This window comes from Onychomys torridus, chromosome 9 (assembly GCF_903995425.1).
Source record: "Onychomys torridus chromosome 9, mOncTor1.1, whole genome shotgun sequence".
Lineage (NCBI taxonomy): Eukaryota > Metazoa > Chordata > Mammalia > Rodentia > Cricetidae > Onychomys > Onychomys torridus.
In genome coordinates, this window is record NC_050451.1 from 65,606,121 (window position 1) to 65,620,571 (window position 14,451).

General features: G+C 43.4%; 1 protein-coding gene and 1 pseudogene across 3 annotated transcripts in view; one reads left to right on the top strand and one right to left on the bottom strand.

Moving 5' to 3' along the window:
• The window catches only part of Enox1 (ecto-NOX disulfide-thiol exchanger 1), a 560,595-nt gene that overhangs the window by 110,152 nt on the left and 435,992 nt on the right, over positions 1–14,451 (top strand). For all 3 annotated transcript variants that reach the window (XM_036199546.1, XM_036199549.1, XM_036199548.1), the window contains exon 2: positions 7,064–7,129. The gene's annotated coding sequence lies outside the window, so the exon portion shown is untranslated. The remainder of the gene's footprint in view (positions 1–7,063; positions 7,130–14,451) is intronic.
• On the bottom strand, positions 1,893–2,186 carry LOC118590774 (annotated as a pseudogene).

Genomic DNA, 14,451 nt, shown 5'->3' on the forward strand with positions numbered 1-14,451 from the left:
GGGGAAGCAAACAGAGCTTTTCCTCTCTGATTGTTCTAGTCTCAGCATTTAGCACCAGAGAGACTAGAACAAGAGGAGATCAAGCAAACAAAACTTGAGCTCCCGGATGGACGGACGATCTGTTTCCTCTCCACAGTCAACATTGACATACCATTGTCACCTGCCAATGGCTTCTGGGAGGGTCCCTTCTTGGTGTTGCATATTCAGGAAATTGGGGCACAGCAAGGACACACAACCATCACTGTGGTGTCACATACAATGGGTTATGCTCTAAAGTCCTCTATGTCCTGTCTGTTCATCTGTCCTTCTCCACAGCCCCTGGCAGCCATCCCTGTTACATAGGTTATGTGGCCTTTTGTCATTGGCTTCTTTTTCTTACGAATATAAATTCAGAGTTCCTCCGTGTCTTTAAAGGAGCTTAGGAATTCTGCTGTGCCCCCCTCCCCCGCCATGCCCTCTCCTCCACTGCTTGATTGTGAAGTTACACTGTATTCAACAAACATGGCTGTTGTATTTTCTTCATATCACTTACTGCCCTCTGATGTTTTCACTTTTTTCTTTATCTGTCCTTCTAACTAGAACGCCAGTTTAGTGGGAATGGAGTTCCAGTCTGCCTTGGGTCCTGATATTCTCACAGTACCTGGAAAAGTGTTTCTGCATAGTAGGTGCTCAGCAAATGTTGTAAGAGTTGCACGCAGTGTGACCTGATCATGAATTCCCTCTGTCTCTAGTCTTCTCTCCTACTTGGTTTTAAAGGTGACAAACTCTTTCATTCACTTTGCTCCAGATTCCCAGATTTTGTTCAGAGGATGAAGCAGAAATTCATGTTAAGTCGCCGAGTCTGGGAATTATTTCTTGTTCACCTTTGGCTTCTTAAGCTCTGTGGGTTGTCTTCTGAATTTAATGGGCCCCGGGTGAAAGGCAGTTGGAAGCTTCGGTGGGAACCATTCACGTGGCAAGAGGAAGGCAGGCAGCAGAAAATGATTAAGGAGAGTAGCAGGCAAGTGCGTTTGTCGAGTCACACGCTGTATTCAAAGCTGTGTATAACATAACGTGGGAACTAGGGGCACATCTGATAGAAAATGAGGGAGCACACCCAGCACTACAGGGATGGAGGCGTTTCTTGAGATGTTTGACTCATTTACCAAACTGTAGTGTGATCAAAATACAGGCTAGTTCCAGGGGGAAATAATACAGCCACTGTTTGTGGCTCAGTGGTGCCCTTGGGGGCACAGAGAGGCCTGCAATTTCATTATTGATTTTCTAAGTAACTTTCTTTAAGGCTAACAGACTTTCTGGGAAGGCCAAACCAAGGGAAGCAGAGTTAATGTTCTCATTAAAATGTTAAAGAGGCCTTATTCATGAACGAAGGAGGGTGCACTTGCTACATCCTTGTGAACTATGAAAGTATGTGTTGATCTCTTGCAGAGGGTTCCCCTGGGCCCTCTGTCACCAAAAGTGCTGCCTAAACAGGGCTTGACCACTTCTGGGCATGGAGTCATTGATCCTCCATCCTGTGTCTTCCAGGAAGAACTGGACATGGGGTACCTCCTCCATCAGACTGCTTTCTTCCTGCAGAACCTGCTTGACTGGGCTGAGCTTCTGAGATGCTACTGGTGAAGCCAGAGGTGGCTCTGCTGACTGTGGATGAGACTCCTCCCGGACTCTTTGTCATCTGTCAGCATTGCAGTTTAGAAACAGACATAGGACAATGTAGATACTGAATGCAGACGCCAAGCACAATGCAGATTTTATTTCTGAATCTCCCCCACCTCTCCCCCCATCCCCCTCCCTGGCCAGGGACTAAACATGAGTCTTTATTGGCTACAGCTACTTCAGAGGGTTGAAGCAGGAGGACCGGGTGACCTAGCCTGCAATGCTTCATGGGCTGGTTAGGGGATGGGCAGGGAGTGATTGATCATCTCTGGTTTGATTTCCACCTGGTGAAGGTCTTGCCATTGTAGACACCCACCATACTGCTTGTCTCTCAGGTGGGTCTTCACCACCTCGGGCTTCTCCATGGGCCTTCTCAGCTGCTTGAGTAGCCAGCACTGCTTACGCCTCTGGTGCGTGCTGTACAACTGTGTCAGCTGTGCATAGGGCATGTCCAGCAGTTGGTCCAGGTCCACTACACAGTAGGTGAGCTTGCTGAAGGTCTGCTTCTTTTTCTGCTCCACTTCAGCCATTTTGGAGGCTGCTCTTGGAAATTGTTTTATACTGATATTTACATGAGACTGAAATTGTAGAACGATGGTCTTCATACAGGTAGGAAACCATATCAATGGAAAAATCAACATGAAATTTAAGGAGAATCAGTTAAAACACCTTTACTCTAAATCTATGTGATTAGAAAGTCTTGCTTATTGAATTGTAGCAAATGTGGATCTCATGGTTTGCACCTGTGATAGTAAGTGTGGTTTCTGGGGAATGGTCTAAAGTATTCAAAGGAGGAGAGAAGTCTAGCCTAGGTTCATGGCTGATATTCCCCAAACAAAAGACACTCATAAAAAGAAAGACATAGAAAAATTTTCAAGTTTTAATGGGATAGTGGAGATTTCATACAATAATGACCTCAAATAGTTGTTAAGCTGGTGGGTTTTGTTGTTACCTAAGAAGTAGGTAGTTGTGGACAAAGAGTTGGGCAAAGGAGTTTGATCTACTGGTTGTAAATGGAAGGAGGTCTGCCAAGGACTTTGATTCTTCTTGGTGCCTCCATATCCTTGGCTCCTTTGATTTATATGTAGAGGGTTTACCTCTCTTGTGAGGGCCTTGTGATCTGCTTCAAGAGGTCAGGAAAATCTTTCCCAAGTTCTAGTGACCAGAATCAGGCAAGAAGGGCAGGAGAGATGATGGAGACCTTCCTGCCATTGCTGTTTCTCAAATGCAGTGTCAGCATATTTGGGGGAACAGCCCTCAACATTATTAGCTGTAAGTTAAACTGGTGAGTTTTAAATAGTCATACTCAGATCAGACTAATGTTGAAATATGTATGTCCTAGAAGCTGTCAAAGCATTTTAAAGAATGAACTCCTTGTCCAAGTGAGAATCTGACATTTGTAAACTGTTTCTAGTGTGAGAGCGAGAGATGTGAGTTATGACAGATAATCCTGAAAGATGGTTGACTCTGTAGATTTCTGAATTGCTTTGATAGAGGTGTGATGCTTTTAGTCCAATAATGATGGATGTTAGTGTTAAAAAGAACCTCTAGGAATTACTGTGGAATACTGATGCTACATAGTGAAATACATGCTTTTAATTTCAAAGCAATTTAGAGTAACATGTAACAGCCTTGCAGGCTCTTTCTTTCACTCTTTGTTGATTGATAAGTACTGTCTTGCAGTCACTGGGCAACTGCCCACCAGACCCATGCATTCAGAGAGTGGCTTCCCACAGTTCTATCCAGCATGGCTCAGCAATCTATATCTCACTTTAGCCAAAGTAGCAATCCAGTAGTTGATGAGGTCTGTGGAGCAAGTGCATTCTGGGCAATTTCTTAGTTGACTAGAAAATGCTTGTGTGTCATGTTCAGGCCCTTACTCCCACCTATGAAGCAATGTAACTGTGATGAGACCTGAACAATGCATCTTGGAAACAAACAGAAGCATTTGCTGATGTATCACAGGATGCTGTATTGTTTAATAACGTTTGTCTGCTTTGTAGATTTTTTTTTTCTATTTTCAAATTTGTTGTTTGAGTATTAGCGGTCACATCTGACTGCTCAGTGTCCCTGCCCAAAGTAATACTTTGCATTCTGGAGCAATTGTGTCCCAGATCCTATGTTGTGTTTCTAATTAGTGCCAAAAGGCTAAGGGAATTATTCCAAGCCCATCAGTGTGATTTAGCATTCTCCTCAACTAGTCTGTCTTAACATTTATAATGACCAGTGTGTTGATTGCTTGTCTACTTACTCATTTCTCCATCATATTTAGGGCATAGAGACTGTGCCAGGTACTGTGTCCAGGCACTGGGACACAAAAGGTCAGCAAACTGGATCTTGTCTGAGTTTTATTGATAGTTCACAGGTTGACTATAAAAGATTGAACTACTTAAAAAATTACTTTTCAGCAATTTAAAGACCGTATATGAGATTGTCATATCACAGCCTACTCTATAGAGTTCTTTGTAAGTGCGTTTGATATGAGAAGCGGTACCAGGCATTTCTGTATTATATATAATCTTCATATATTTATTAAGCTGTACTTTGCGAGGCTTCCTGTTGGGGCAATGAAGGAGGCTTCTTGTGTACTGTATTGTGTTTTTATCAAGAACCACGTTGTCAGTGCCTGCTGGTACCATTGAGCTGCCTTGTATGTGGGTGGGGCATGCTTCATCCCAGGAGGGTGTGGGGTCCTTGTATGTGGGTGGGGCATGCTTCATCCCAGGAGGGTGTGGGGTCCTTGTATGTGGTTGAGGCATGCTTCATCCCAGGAGGGTGTGGGGTCCTTGTATGTGGGTGGAGCATGTTTCATCCCAGGAGGGTGTGGGGTCCTTGTATGTGGGTGGAGCATGTTTCATCCCAGGAGGGTGTGGGGTCCTTGTATGTGGGTGGAGCATGTTTCATCCCAGGAGGGTGTGGGGTCCTTGTATGTGGGTGGGGCATGCTTCATTCCAGGAGGGTGTGGGGTCCTTGTATGTGGTTGAGGCATGCTTCATCCCAGGAGGGTGTTGGGGGTCCTTGTATGTGGGTGGAGCATGTTTTATCCCAGGAGGGTGTGGGGTCCTTGTATATGGGTGGGGCATGCTTCATCCCAGGAGGGTATTGGGGGTCCTTGTATGTGGGTGGGGCATGCTTCATCCCAGGAGGGTGTGGGGTCCTTGTATGTGGGTGGAGCATGCTTCATCCCAGGAGGGTGTGGGGTCCTTGTATGTGGGTGGGGCATGCTTCATCCCAGGAGGGTGTGGGGTCCTTGTATGTGGGTGGGGCATGCTTCATCCCAGGAGGGTGTTGGGGGTCTACACAGAGAGGGATGAGACTAAAGCCAGGATTGCTGTCATGGTGCACTCAGCAAAACTAGGGAGGAAATGAGACCCTTTGCTTAGTGTATGTCACCTCCTTATGGATTCTCAGCACAAGAGCTAAACATTCCAGGTTTGTCCTACAGTTTTAAATGCCAAGAAAATGCTAGGCTATTGCATTTTTTAAAGTCTCCCTGCCCCGACTGTTGACCTGGCACAGGTTAGGAGGATGTGAGAAGTCCAAGTCTTATGTTGACATGATAAGGAGTCCAGCATTTCCCCTGCCATTGCTAAGCTGTGTGTTTGGCCGGGCTGGCGGCATGCTAACAACCTCAACTCAGATCTGTGAAAGGCAAGAGGGCCTAGAAGAAGAGAATGAAACGTGGGCATAATGGGGAAAAAGAGCAAGTGGAAGGGAGGTACAGAGACTGTTTGATGTTCCTTTTTTCTCTCCCTTCCTTGCTCTCAGAGAAGACAGGGTAACAAAGCAGGTCAATTGAGGGGGGGGGGGGCGAAGAGTGACCGAGGCTGGGGTAGGAGAGCAGCTGGAGGTGGTAAGGGAAACAGAGAAGGCACAAGAGTAAGTGGGGGAGAAGGAGAGATAGGAACTATTTAAATGCTGGGAAGAGATGGGCGCAGAGAGGGGGGAGCATGCGCTTTGGTCATACTGAGAGCCCTCAATTGCTCCCAGTGGTGCATCTACCAAATAGCCAGTGTCCCTTGCGGAGGACATTCTCCTGACTTTTGCATTAACTTTAATGTGATTCCCTTTATGGTTCCTGTATAACTGGTTGAGGTTTCATTGACACCGTCTGATCAAATGGCAAGCGTGCAAGCACAGTTCTGTCATCCCTTGCTGGGTGCCGCAGACTTCTGAGTCTCTGCTTCTTGCATTTGATGTCTGCCATCCCTCCTTGTCTACAGGTAGGCGAGTTAAAAGGGGGAAAGCACACCTCTGGGCTACCACAGCTATGGCTGACGCATACAGATATTCAAAGACGCCAAAAGAAAAATAGAAACTCACAGTCCCATATTTTCTTGAAGTAAGGCAGTTGACTCTTTCGTTTCTGGTTCGGTTACATGCACTGACAAATCCACACACCATACCTTCTGGAAGATCTAATTTTTGTTATAGGACTCATTGTAGCATGCCTTTCAGACAGCTGGTGCCAAGCGAGGCACTTTCCAAGTGGGTATGAGTACCTAAGTGCATACCTTCCTGTTAGAACAAGCATGCCATTTTGTAATTCCTCTTCTGACTCTTTGAATGCCATTGGGTATAACTGAGGAGCTTTTGGATGTTGCTTCACAACTAGTCTATGTGTTATGGAAAAGGAAGGGGATTTAGTCAGCAGCAAAGGATATTGGAGGGGTTAGGAGGCCATTTGTCCTCAGATTCACACACCTATGTTGAAACTGTGGGCTTCAAATCTGGGATGCTCCATACTGTGGTCCTAGGAACCACAGTCACGATGCTTGGGGTACTTTAAAACCGGGCTTCTCAAGCTTCAGTCTGCATGGGTACCAGCTGAAGCCCCCATGAAACTGCAGTCTGGTGCTGTATGCCTCCCAGTGGACTCTCTGTCTAGGCTGATGTATAAACTATGCTCGGAAAAAGAGGGCTCTGAAACCTTTTCTAAAAAATCAAGTTTTATTCTATGAAATTATCTAAGTATATTTTACAGTTTGCAGGACAATGGGTTTTCTTAGAAAAAAACCATAAATAGCTAAGTTAGTTCCAGTTGGGAATTTATAAGATAAATAACGCATCTGCCTCTCCAGCTGTAGGCACTCGTGAGACTCTAGACATAACACCAGACTCAGTGTAGCAAACTTTAACAACTAGGGCTTGTTTAAAGCAGAAATATCCTGTGAGAGATTGACAGCCTAAAGGCTCTGTTTACGGGGAGCAGCTATTGATTGTTCCCAGGTTAGCATGGTGCAGAACCCTTCTGTAAGGGTGTTCAGTTGGAATGGGCTGGTTATAGAAAGGGCAATGTTCAGCTCAAGATCCTCCAAGTGAAACCTTGCATCTGCTTACACGTGTTCAATTGGCGCAGAAATTGATGTTCAGAGTCTCTTCTAACAAGATGGCCTTTGTTTTGCAGGTCCTTGGCAGCCAGCACGGTCGTGTATTGCTAATACACAGAGGAGAGAAAGCTCATCGTGCTAAGGTAAATGAGTGGTGTGTGGGGTACAAATGACAAGCAGGACTAATGTCAGGGTGCCACTCTATGAGGACCAACTTTCCTTCATTACATAGCTTGATGTCGTTCTCTTAGGTGTGTATTGCACAGTGATGCCTGTGGTTCAGGGGTCTGTAGTGTGAAGCCTCAGTGAACTGACTTGCTCATGAGGAGCCTGCAGGGCCTTTGGAAACCAACAGCGATAAAACACAGCCATAGGAGGTCATATACCAATTTCTACAGAGTAAAGTAGAATTATGGCTGTCCTCCTTTTTGTCAGAAATCTCTCTTTTCAACATTAATGTAAATATGTAAATACTGAAGACTTCAAATTAAGTCTTCTCTTTTTCTTCTTAGATAAAGTGGTCCTAAGTCCCGCCAGTCCCCCCCCCCCCATTAAAATTTATATCTCTCAACTTTGATTTGCCCAAATAGGTCATTAAGATCAGTTTTCCATTAACTTTTGCTGCTTCTTTGCTCTCTCACCATATTTTCAGAGGAATTAAAGGTCCCCACCGGAGAGAAACCATCTCTTTCTCATATGACCTTTATAAATCTAACATAGATGTGGCAACCTGGTTAACTGAACCAAGATATGAGTAGAAATGACCCCCAGGAGTTCTACTGTCCATGACAATAAACTGGGTTTATTTCTTTGGTGACTTAATCTGTGTCATTGTCTCATAGTTTTAGAAGCTGTGTGTCTATAATCAAGGTTTTGGTAGGTTTTTTTTTTTTTTTTTTGGTGTTGTGAGGAAGAGTAGGGGCCAGCTCCAAATCCTGTTGTCTCAGGCATTCCTTGGCATACAGATGGCACCTTTCCCCAGGTGTCACATCATGTCCCTTCCATGTCTGTCTATCTCTGTGCCACAGGGCATTGAGGTGATTCTAGTGATCTATTCTGAACTTCATCATCCCGATGGGCACCAATTCTAAAGCAAGCTACAGTCACATGTGCAGGAAGCTAGGACCTCTACATCTTTTAGAGGGACAGAATTCACCCACAATGCTGTCCAAGTGGCCCTTCTCTTGGTAGCCCCTAACAAGTCTAACACCCTGCTTGCTGCTTAATGTGTACTGAATGAGTGAAAGACCACACTGACCGTGGCCAGACTGAACTAGGAAAAGCCAAGTACACCTACCAGAGGTGCGCAGGCTTCATTCCACTCTTACCCACAATGAATGCCCCCAGTCTCTTTCGTCCGAGTTAAACTACATTGTAGATAGATAAGATGCCTCTTGTAAAAGTTGTATAGAAAGTGGGTTTAAAAATACATGTACAGCTCCTGTTGTGAGTGGTCCTTGCTTCTCCGCTGGCATCCAGGCTGAACCATCGATTTGCATACTGCCTCCATCAGTACCTCCAGATACTCAGCCAGTTCAGTGCCATTTAAATCATAGCTGGGCTGTTCTTCCCTCCCAGCTGCACTGCTTTGCGCTTATTAAGTTTAATGTTCTGTTTCCCAGCTTTAATTCATAAATGCTATCCTGAAATGGATCTGCCCTCACAGCATCTTCTCACATTTCTATGCTTCTCTAGCTCAAATTATTAGAAGTTACCTTTTTAGCATTCGAATTTGGGTATTGGTAAGACATTAAGACACCGATCCTCAGGTAGAACTTAATGGCTCTGTTTATTCCTAGTGATGTTTATTTGTGAAATTTTTACTTCCTCGTAACTCAGTGCTTTCTGTCCAAGTCTACTGTTGTAGAAAAAAAAAAAAAAATTAGCTAAAAGAACTAAACGATGCCTCCTGCTGAGAAGCGGAAAGGGCTGGAGGCAGTTTTCTGCCTGGAATGAGTGGATGGGTTAGGAAACCTGTGAGTTCTCCTATGCCCAAGATAAGTGCTGTATGGAGCTGTTGTGAGGTCGTAGGACAAGGTCTAGAGATGGAGGGTCAGCACCAGGCTGGGCTTCCTGGGACTATACCCTGTAGGCCCATTGGAATCACGTGCGGACATTCCCAGCCCACAGGAGCTTCCGTGTTCCTGGATGAGGCCGAGTCTGCCCCACGGCCATGTGGTTAACACTGGTTTCAACAGCACTGGATTTATAAGCTGGTGGCTTATAAATAGAACAAAATATTGTTAGCCTTTTTGCTTGCAACTGATGTTGTCCTTAGAAAATTGGTAAATCATATAGCAGTTATTTATGACATGTGTGATGTGTGCCGGCATGATCCCACCAAATGACATGGAGGAATGCTCAGCTTCATCTTGATGCCTCCACAGCTATTTTCTTTGTTTCCCTCAAGACATTGGCACCATTGACTTAAGGACTTCTGGAGCTTTCCATGGCACTTCTCTTGTTTGGCCTGTTGAGGATGTCTGTAGTGCTTCTTTAAAACAGTTAACCGTGCTGTAGTCACGCAAGGATCATCAGGGTGATGGTGGGATTGCCCTCTGCGGCTGCAGGTAGAGCGCAGTGAGCAGTCACATGCTGGTTATTGAAGTCTGTCGAACTGGGTGGCTAACGACTGCGCTGTGCACTGCTGTATCGGTAAGATGTAATACTTCTCATTTTAATAACTGCGTCATTTTGTGTGGACCTTATACTCACCTGTTATGGAAACATCCCAGATACAAAACTCCAAGCCCCTCTAGCATTTAAACCTTAGCTATCTTTGTTGCCTAATCTTTTCTGTGCTATCGTTCTGCATTCTTCAGCTTCATTGATCTAATATTTGAGAACTTGGACACAGGATTTTCATGGGATGCTAATATTTGTTGTTAGCTCTGATTTTGAAACCTGAGAAGTCATTCCTATATTCACTTAATTGGTGGTTAACATGGTAGAGTTTGGTGTGTGTGTATTTTTAGACCTGTTAGAGGTTATTTATAGTATTTAGAAAGTATCCTAATTTAAACAAGCCTTTTGTTTTGGGGACAGGGTCTCACCTCCCCATGTGCCACTATGCCTGGCATAATTGTGTTTTGACTCACACTTTTATTAAACCTTCTTAGGATTTTTTTTTTTTTTTGCACACAAGTTAAAATGTGAACCTAAGTGTTCGATTTCTCTGGGTTCTTCTTTCTCTGGTGGCACTCTCTTTGTTTCATTTAAGATGATGAGTTAAGTGATCCTGAGCTGGAAAGTTAAAGGTAGTAAAGAAGAGCAGGTGGCTTCTGGCAGGGAGCTCAGAAGTTTGCTATTCTCCTTAATCTGTTACTGTTTTGTACATGTAGATAGCACTAGGCATTGCCCAATTCCTGTAATGCATGTTTTTAAGCCCCTCACCCCCACTGCTTCTCCTCCACCTCCTCCTCTTCCTCTTCTTCTCCTCTTCTTCTTTTCTAGGTTTTTCTCACTTTCCTCTCTGCTTGCTTATTAGTTCATTCATTCATTTGTGCATTGCCTTTCTGTCACGTACCAGAAATTGCTCTGGGAGAAAATGTTAGGCATATTATCATTCAGACGTTGATGGACAGTCATGCAAAAGCCACTGGTGTAATTCAGCCATATACTTCACATGGCTTCCAAACGGGAAGCAGGACAGTAAAATTGGCTTGAGGGAGTTAGGGAATGTTTTTATGGCGAAGGTCGTAAAGAAGTGGAGATTGGGAGAATAGAAAAGATGCTGTCATGTGCATGAGCACCATGGAATGAAAACCATTCCAGAGGAGAGGAGATGGATCTGCAGGGAGCTGGATGTGCTATGTACTGCATGTTGATACGATATCCCTGGAGCATACAGTGGAAAGAAGGGGTGAGAACAGATGAGGCACTTTATAAGAAGGTGGGAAGCGGATCCCACTGGTTCTTTAGCACACAGCTGAGAAGCCTTTCTATCTCATGATGCACACAGCAGTTGCTGCCCATGCATCCTGCATGTTGCAAGGAGACTGACGGTTCATAAGGCCATAGATCCTCTTTCCTTATGACTCTCAACTCATTGCTTCTAAAGGAAAGCCAGACCTCCTCGAACTCTTACTCACTCCATTAAGTTGTGTACTCAGTGGGACTTGTCCATTTTATTCCTCATACACCATTCCCTACTTTTGTCTCTCTGCTTCCATTTCCAAGATCCTCCTGTCCTTCAAGACTACCTGTGATTTGTATTTTTTTTTAATGGAAACTTTACTCCTGACTGATCTTTTTTTTTTTAAAAAAACCTGTTCTGAACTCCAGGATAACTTCCAATGACTTCTCAATCAAAATTTTCATGTGCTTCTTTGAGTCACAAGTTATTTTTACAAATGCTCAGTAAGATACCCACACATTGTAGGGAAGGGCTTGATGTCTTTCATGTAGTCTGTCTATGTCAAAAGGGCAGCTTCTTGCATTTAACAGACATTGCATTGATGCTTTTCCAGAGAACAGAACTAAACAGAGTTTCTATAATTTGGGAGGCTCTTACTGTGATTGATTAGTTGTCATGGGGAGATGCAATTGTTAATATGCTATCCATATGTAACTCTTTCATGGAAGACTGTCAGTGGAGGCGGAAGAATTGCATTGAGCAAAAGGCAGGCATAGTGCAGAAAGGTCTTCAGGTTTAAGGGGAAATCAAATGAACTACCCTAAGGTTTCGACATGGGAAGAGGACACTCAGCCATTAAGCCACATGTAATTGTCTCTGACACTGAGTGACAAATGGCCCAACAGGCAAAAGCACATATATTGCATTAAAATTATTACATGAAATGACCTCTGGAAAACTTGATTCAATTTAAGTCTTCTCAGATACAGTCCTGGAGACAATCACAAATTCAAAAATGTATTTATGAAACTGAGCTCAAAAGACCATAATCCTATTACTTGAGATTTTTGAAAATGGTAAACATGAGTAACTGCAAAGAGATATTGATTAAAGAAGTAATATGAACAGGAATAATGGAATTAAAGTAATTGAGGCAATATTGGGCCTAATGGACCTTGTTCCCTTAGTGCTTTTCTTCTGATTTTGCATTGAGTTGGCTCTAAAGTCGATTGGACTGTGTGCATCGAAGAAAGACACAATGGAAGAATGAACATTGCTGTCTATAAAAAAATCAATCTGTTGTTCTTAAGGAAGAGCATCAATCAGTCTGTGAAATCAATTAGCTGGTTTTTTTTTTGCAATAGTTTATAACATAATGAAACAAATGATGAGACAAGACTGTGTGCCTTAATCATAGTAGATCTCAGTAGACATTTCTTGAATTGATGGAAGGCTAACAGGGATTTAAAAGTGAATTGGTGCAAGTCCCCATGTTCTGTTGGCTCGACAGCCTGTATCTGTAGTACTGTAAAGGCAGATTACTCAACTTCATTGATTCTTACACTGAGATGAGTGTTCTCACCTTCTGTCAGCAGGCCAGGCCAGCATTGGTGACCTTCTATCTCGGGGTCATTCTGTGGCTTTTTGGAAATCCTGTCTGTCACAAGTACGTTGCACTAAAAGATTTTACACTTTGGAATATTACTTTAGTGACAAAACTCCCTATTTATGTGACATGAGTGTTTTCTCCCTGTCTTCCAGGCTCTGGGCTTGTGGTTTAGAATGTATTCCCTGTGGCAGTTCATTAAGATTTCTGCCACTCCTTCCTTTTATCCTCCACAGATTTGCTTTGTATTGTATCATTGCAGTTTGGATAAGTCTGTGGTTCTACTTAAAATCCTTCTACACATATACATGCATGTGTGTACTTAACATATAATTAAAGCCAGTTCTCCTTTAGGCAGTAGTGAGGATTTTGTTTGTTTGTTTTATCCACACTGGTAGAAAGTCATTTTAGTGGGATGAGTGGTGCTGGGGCCTGGAGAGTTGCAGATGTACAATACTAAAGGTTGTTTGTTTTTTAAACCTGAAATAATTTCAATAACCATTATATTTTCAGTCTTCCTAAGTGTCTAACTTTAAAATCTGAACATCACTCAAGTATGAAGTTTTCTATCTCCTTTCATAGGATTGTAGGGAACTAAAGTATTTACAAAACATTTCAACATCGTGGTGATCCGCCTTGGTGAGAGATGGAGAATCTTAAGACACTCAAAGCAGCTGTGTTTTGTGCAGAAGGCTTTTTCTTTCTTATGTGAAGAGCCCCGATGTATATATTCCTCAATCAATTAATCATACTCGGTTGTACATAATGCAACCTCTGCAGAGAACTGTCTGGAAGCCCAGGTTTTGAAAATTGAACTGAAACCCTTCTTTCCTCCTTTGCATTGGCTCCCCACCCCATTGTCTTGTCTGATGGAGTTTGCGCGAATGTCCTCTCTTAGGCCAATGTCAGTGCAAAGCACTCCCTTCCCTTTGAGGGTGTGTTCTTATTTCTCACAATGAACAGTGCATTATTGGGGCATTGGAACATACTATTATGTAAGATGAATTGCTAAATGGTCTTATTAATAAAAAGCCCAGAGCCAGATATTGGGGTAAAAACTGAGAGATCAGGGAAGTAGAAAGAAGCCAGCCATGATCTTACCACTTGGAAATCCTCAGCCAAAGAGAGGTACTTCCTGTATACCCACCCACGCCTATATCCTTTCTGTGCCTGCCATCTCACTTCCTCTCTCCGCCCAGCTACATCACTTCCTCTTTCTGTCACTTCCTGTCTGTATGTACAGACCTCCAGATCTCTATGGTTAACTATTGTTGGAATTTAAAGGCGTGTGCCACCACACCTGGCTCTGTTCCCAGTGTGGCCTTGAACTCACAGAGATCTGGATGAATCTCTGCCTCCCGAATGCTGGGATTAAAGGCATGTACTACCATTGCCTGACTTCTATGTTTGCTATAGTAGCTGGCTTTTTCCTCTGATCCTCAGATGAGCTTTATTGTGATGCATAAATAAAATATCACCACACTATTACATAAGAACATTCAGGTACTAAATTGAGTTTCACCTAAATGCCCCAATCTGTTACCCCTAAACACTGGATCTTATCCTAATATTTGGAAACAAATTGAATAATCTCAGTGTTAAAGGATTCTTAAGGCCAAAGGCCCAGCACTGACTGAGAGGTTTAAGATTAAAGATAAATATGGATGAGACCCAGGATTATGACAAACAAAACAACAGTAGATCTATAGATAGTGAACTTCATCTTCTAATAAAAGCCAGGTGAGAAGTTGAAGCTAGAGAACTGTAGCTTTGTTTCTGACTTCACTGAAGGCTTTCCTGCGGTCTCTGTGGTGTCCTCTGAGGGGAGTCAAGTAGGAACACTAGTGTGGGAGTGAGTGGCTCTCTGTCTCTTGTGCCTGCCTTTGGGCTCTTTTCCATCTGTTGGTTAGTGTTGTCCTATTCTGATGTGTTAATTTTTGTTCTTTTCTAATTTTATTTTATTATTCATTCCTTTGAAACTTGCTTGTTTTCTAATGATGGAC